Source organism: Cygnus atratus, chromosome 1, assembly GCF_013377495.2.
Source record: "Cygnus atratus isolate AKBS03 ecotype Queensland, Australia chromosome 1, CAtr_DNAZoo_HiC_assembly, whole genome shotgun sequence".
In the NCBI taxonomy this organism is placed as follows: Eukaryota; Metazoa; Chordata; class Aves; order Anseriformes; family Anatidae; genus Cygnus; species Cygnus atratus.
Window position 1 is genome coordinate 55,614,888 of NC_066362.1, and position 6,000 is coordinate 55,620,887.

Here is a 6,000-nt window from a genome sequence, read left to right on the forward strand (position 1 = left end):
AGTGCTCTCTGCTTCTCATGTTCCCGGTTGCTATTTTAGGAACGTGTGGCGGTCGCTGCCTCTCCAAGGGGAGCGAAGCCGAGCTGACCCCGCTGCTCACTGCCCGGCTGCGCTCCGAACCCAGCGCTGAGATTTCCCCCCCCAACACGATTCACATGCGGCGCCTCCACCCGCGCGGTCTGGTTGAAGGCACCCGGTTCGCAGCAAGCAGAGCTTTTTCATCCCTTTCTGCTGGCTTGCATCGAACCCGAGAGCAGCAGCTGCTGCTTTCCTGAGCCGTTCGGCTCCGTCTGCTGAAACCTCGCAGGGTGAGAGCCGCGCTGCTGCCGTGCCCGGCGTGCTGCACCGAGCCCCCACGACGTGCCGGTAGGGGATGGGGAACTCAGGTTGCCTGATGCGCAGCACACGGGGGCTGTGAGCGTGGACAGGGCCAGCTGTGGCCACGTTTGGCTCCAGCTGGCTCCGCAGGCGGCGAGTCCTACAACAAAGCAAGCATCGGGCCCATGTCAACAAGAGCAGCCGCCGCTAACGCTGCCCTCAGCAGGGCCAGTTGCCAACCCAGCCTGGCTGCTCTCGGCTTTGTTTTTTATCTCCTCCTCCCCCCCCCCCATTTTTCTCAACTAATTACAGGATTCGCACGGATTTGGCAACTCGGATCTCGAACCCGGGCAGGCCATTAGCAGCAGCGTTCAGCTCAGCGGCGTTCCGAAGCCTTGCTGAGTTGTGCTGAGCACTCATCGTCGGTTTCAGTTTTCTGCAGGTTAAATTGCAAGTTGCTCGTAGCTTGGCCAGCTGCAATATCCTCAGCAATAAAACGATAAGGCAAAGTACAGAAGGTTGGAGTCCTGGACCTAAATCAAATTAGATCACAGGTGAGACGTCCTGTCCTCCTCGCCTGCTCTGCAACACACCCAGGCCCAAGTCCACCTCCGCCAGCAGGGCAGGCACGAGAGCAGGGAGAAGGAAAAGGCAGCAGTGCTTCGCCACGGCCTTTCCGCCGCTTGTCTTTCTGCCCTCGGCTCACTCGTGAGCCTTGTGGTTCCTCTGCCAGCACTTTCCACTCGAAGCCTTTCTCGAGCAGAAGCCGGAGGCTGCAGCTGGCCGCCAGCGCGTTAGCCAGGGCGGGGCCTGCTTGGCAGCGCCCGGGCCCTGCCTCAGGCTGTGCACGGGGACAGGGACGGGCGGCTTCATCCCGTGGGTGCTGCGCGAGCCTGGGTGTGCTCCAGGGAAGGGAGGAGGTGACAGCAGCAGGGGACACCTGCTGCCAGCAGAAGGGGACCGGAGCCGGCCTCTTTGCCGAGCTCCTGGTGCGCACCGCTGCTCCCCTGCGGGCACCCCAGCTGCATCCTCCGTCTCAGCAGACGAGTGCTTGAGCAATACAGAAAAACAGGAAATTTTTGCAGCCAGAGCCCTCAGAAACACCCCCTCCGAGTCGTCCAGCGGGTACAAAATGCACCAGCGATTTCGGTGCTTTCCGGGGACCTTCCGTGCTGCTTCTCGTGCCGGTCTCGCGTTGCACGAGGAGGGCGGTTGTGCCTCGGGGCAGAGACGCTGCAGCCCGCGGGTGCTCGGGGCTTGCTCACCTCCATCCCCTTGGGCTGCTGCGAGCACGGGGCCGCGCCACGCAGCCAGCAGCAGCAGCTGATGCAAACGCAGGGTTGCACCGCGTGCAAGCCGCGGCATGCCTTCCAGTATTTATATAACACCGTTTTGCTTTAATCTGGCTTTTTAAGTAAATTGTCAAAGCCCTTTCTGTTCAACGGGAACCTCTCTTTTTCTTTTTTTTCTTTTTTTTTTTTTTTTTTTGACTGCAAGTTTCGTCTTTCAAAGCTCGGCCAGTTGTGAGTGATGCTGAAAAATGCCATTTGCAGCGGCTTTTTGTTCCAAGGCTGCATTGTTTGGGCAGAAGTGGTTGTTTTCTTTTCATCCTGGCATAGCTCAGGAGTGACTGCATGGTCTTAGCTCCAACTTTCTAAAAATACTCACCCGTGAGGCGAGATCCGGCGTGGCTCAGACCAGCAGACTAATGCTTTGGAAAGGCGTGATGGCCTGAGAGGAAGCTGGTGGCAGCGTGGTGCCAGCTCTTCGGTGACTGCATGCAGTGGATTTGCAGCGTGTGTCAGCCACAGAGCATTCGCAGGGTGCTTTGGGGCACAGCAGCAAGGGCGCCGGGTACAGGGGATGTCCAGGGAGTGCCTGCACTGTCCCCACTGCCTGTGGGGAGCTATGGGGTGGCTCAAAAGCCGCAAAGAAAAGCACCTCCTGCTGCGTGGGGAAGCAGGGCTGAAAGATGAGCCTGCTCCCTGTCAGAGGTTGGTCTCAGCAACCACATCCTCTTCTCCGAGCGTGAGACGCCCGGCTCTGGGGGAGGGGGTGGCAGGGATGTAGCCGAGCATAAATCAGGCGTGTGGCGGATTGCAGGAAAGCGTGCGGGAGCAACTTCTCGTCCTGCCCCTGGCTGATGGCAGGAAGCTCCCCAGGTGACTGCTTTAGCAGCTGCTGGGACAGGAGACCTCATTGTTCTGGGCTTGCGATTTTACAGCCGTGCCAGCTTTCGGCAGGAAGCGGTGAGACAAAAAACCCTCAAGTTCTTCTTCCTCCTGCGCCAGATTCTCTCTCCAGGGGCTGAGCCTTCGGTTTGGCTCCTTGGGGGCTCGCCACCGAGGACACCCAGCTTTCCCCTGCCAGCCTGCCTGGGTGTGACGGGTTTCAACCACTGGGCTTTTCCCTAGAGCCCGGGCATCATTAAATGGTGCTGCTCTCAAGCCTGCCACTGCATTTCTAGCGCTAGACTGTGCGGTCGCCCAGCACGCCAGCCCTGGGTACCTGTCTGGGACTTTGCTTCCCCTTCCTCTTTCCCTGGAGCTCAACTCTGTTCCTAATTCAGGTTTCCTTGGTGACACTCAGAGGAAGTACGCTCAGAGTCATCCCCAGCTGGCATGGTGCAGGGGGGAGCACCCTCGGGATTCAGGGATGCAGGAGCAGGAGAGACCCCTCTGGGGTCTTGGATGTGGCTGTGTCCGCAAGCAAGCTCTGTAGGTTGATGCCATCTCCAGCTGCTGCCGCTCTCCTGCTGTTCTGTGCCTGCCCGTGATGCCGACCCGAGTTTCCAGCCTTGTCCCTTCAAGCCAAGCTCTGTCAGTGCTCAGCCCCGAGCCTGCCCCCTGCCTTCTCCTTCCTGTAGGATTTCCACCAAGACCAGGAGCAAATGTTGCATCCCCTCTGAGGAACTGACCAGCTGCGGCTTTTCTGATGCCGGCAGCTTCCCTCAGTAAATCCACCGCAGTTTTGCTGCAGGTGCCAGCTGGCAGTGGGGTTTTGCACGGGGCGGAAGTGCCTGGTGCTGTCATCGCACCAGGCTGCAGCTCAGCCCACTCCCGTGTCCTGTCACTGCCACCCAGCAGCCGCTGTGTGTGCCCTCCTGTCCTGGAGCTGGCTCCAGCCGTGGCTGCTCCTTCGCTGCGGCGTCGCTGTGCTCGATTTGACAGCTGCGTTTTGTCACCCCAATAAACAGCACAATTCCCAAAAACAGGGTCAGGGCTGCCAATATTCGGCTGAGGAGAGAGCAGAGGATGTGAGAAAGCAGAGATCATTTATGTGTCCCGCAAGTGTCAAGTCCCGTGGTGTCTTCTCTCGATGCACAGTATGGCAGCAGGGACAGCGTTAAAATCAACAGCTTGCACCGGGACCACACTTAGGTCGTGAAGGCTGGGTGCCTGCAAACAGTGCCCACCTGGAGATGGAGGAGGACAGGGGAAATAAAACATCACCCGACGGGGCTGCTTCTCCCAGCTGGGTGCCCTGGCTCTGCCCCAGCCCCATTGCGCTGCCCTCTCCTGCACTGGGCTGGGGCGGGGCGGGGGGGGGGGGGGGGGGGAATGACAGGAAGGCCCTCGTTATTCAGGGCTTGCTAATTAGACGGGAATGTTATCTCCAGCCCAGATGTCGGCTCTGACCTCCCTCTAACCTCCTGCTGGAAATCAAAACAGATGCAACTCTGTTTGTTTTAAAATAAAAATAAGCTTTTGGGGTGAAGCAGGGAAATCTGGCCCGCGGGGTACGGCTGGGGAGGGAGGAGGGCACGCGACCAGATAAGCCTGGTGAGATATGCTGGGTGGCAGAGCTGGGAGGGATGGGCTGAGAACAAAGTCCCGTGGATTATGGTGGCTGCGCACATGCGCTGGGTCCTCTAAGAACAGAAGGATCTGGGGAGACCTTATAGCGACCTTCTAGTACCTAAAGGGGGCCTGCAGGAAAGCTGGGGAGGGACGCTTTGTCAGGCAGTGTAGTGATAGGAGAAGGGGAATGGCTTTATACTAAAAGAGTGTAGGTTTAGGTTAGATACTAGGAAGAAATTCTTTACTATGAGGGTGTTGAAGCACTGGCACAGGCTGCCCAGAGAAGCTGTGGGTGCCCCATCCCTGGAGGTGTTCAAGGCCAGGCTGGATGGGGCTTTGGGCAGCCTGCTCTGGTAGGAGGTGTCCCTGCCCGTGGCAGGGGGTTGGAATTAGGTGGTCTTTAAGATCCCCTCCAACCCAAGCTGCTCTCTGATTACGTGATTCCAACCCCTATCCAGCAGTGATGGTGATGCAGGATGGGTCAGGCCTCTACCAGATGCAGCTTCACAGCCTATCCCCACTGGGCCCAGTAGGTCCAGAGGTGGAACTGCTGGGTGAGGCTGAGCTGAGCCTGAATTTTACCTCCCTGCCTCGCTTTGGGATTGAGCAAAGGGAGTCAGCAGGAGTGGCTGATCCCTGGAATGAGCTTCGCTTTTCAAACCTGACCCAACCTCCTTTTGCTTGTGGCACCTCAGGCAGCCCTCGAGTCGCCTCAGATTAAAAGAAGCCGAGTAACACCGACAGTCGGTGACTCCCGTCCTTGGCTGTCAGTGAAAACCTGTTTTATTGCATTTCTGTCATAATCTTCTGAGCACCTCACCCACGCTGAGACCCGGCACGCTCAGACTTTCTCTTTGGGCCACAGCCTCCTGCCCGGCCTGTAGGTGAGGGCAGCCACCGGTCCACGTCGAGCCCTGCCCTGCCCGTCCCATCTCCGCAGCACCAGCTAGAGTATGGCCTGCACTGAAGTGCCCAGGGTCCTCTCCACATGGTGGTGCAGAGCCCCCTCCTCATGGGGATTTTGGCTCTGGAAGGTGGTCAGGGTGCAGAGGTGCCCTGTCCCTGCCTCCCCCCGGCCACGGCCTCGACCTCTTGGTCAGCCTCGCACCTCACACCTTTCCCCGACACGCAGCCCGGAGCTCATCTCAGCCTTCCCCATTTCCCATCCTCTGTGAAGACTGCAGAGGGATTGCTCATCACGCCACGCTCCTGATATCACATAAGACACCACTGAGTAGCAGTTGTATGTCATTTCACCTACTGTTGTCCCCAAGCCAGCAAGCAGGTAAAAGTTTTGAGGTCTCCTTTCTCGCTTGCCTCCTTTTCAATCACTTCTGGCCCACTGAGCAATGGGTGTTCTTTTTTTTAACGCTCTGAAGGCCGTGCCTCACAGGTATGACATCAGAGGAGTGATGCACTGCCCTCCGGCAATATCACCGGAGCAGAACCTGATTTCTGTTGTCTTCCAGCCCTAGCTGCTGCCTGGTACACCCTGTCTCCCTCAGCTTCACAGCCACTGGAGCAGAGCAATAGCTGAGAGGTGAGTAATCGAGAAGCTACCTGACCAGATCTAGACCTGGCTGTAAACATCCTCTCTGATAACAATGAAGAGGAAGATCTGCGACTGCCGAAGTGCAGAGCCGCTGGAGGAGGAGGAGGACGGTGCCCAGACATCCCTGAGTACATGCGCACAAGGCATTCACATAGCGTATGTGCAGTAAAACTGCTTGCAGAAACTACCACAGCTTGAGTGAATTTGCACCCATTTTTATGAACTGAACTTCCAAGATGATATTAATGTGGTAGGTGGAGGCAGGGGTGCTCACTGTACATGCACTGACACACGCTGGTAGTGTGAACGCACACGCCAACACCTGCAGGG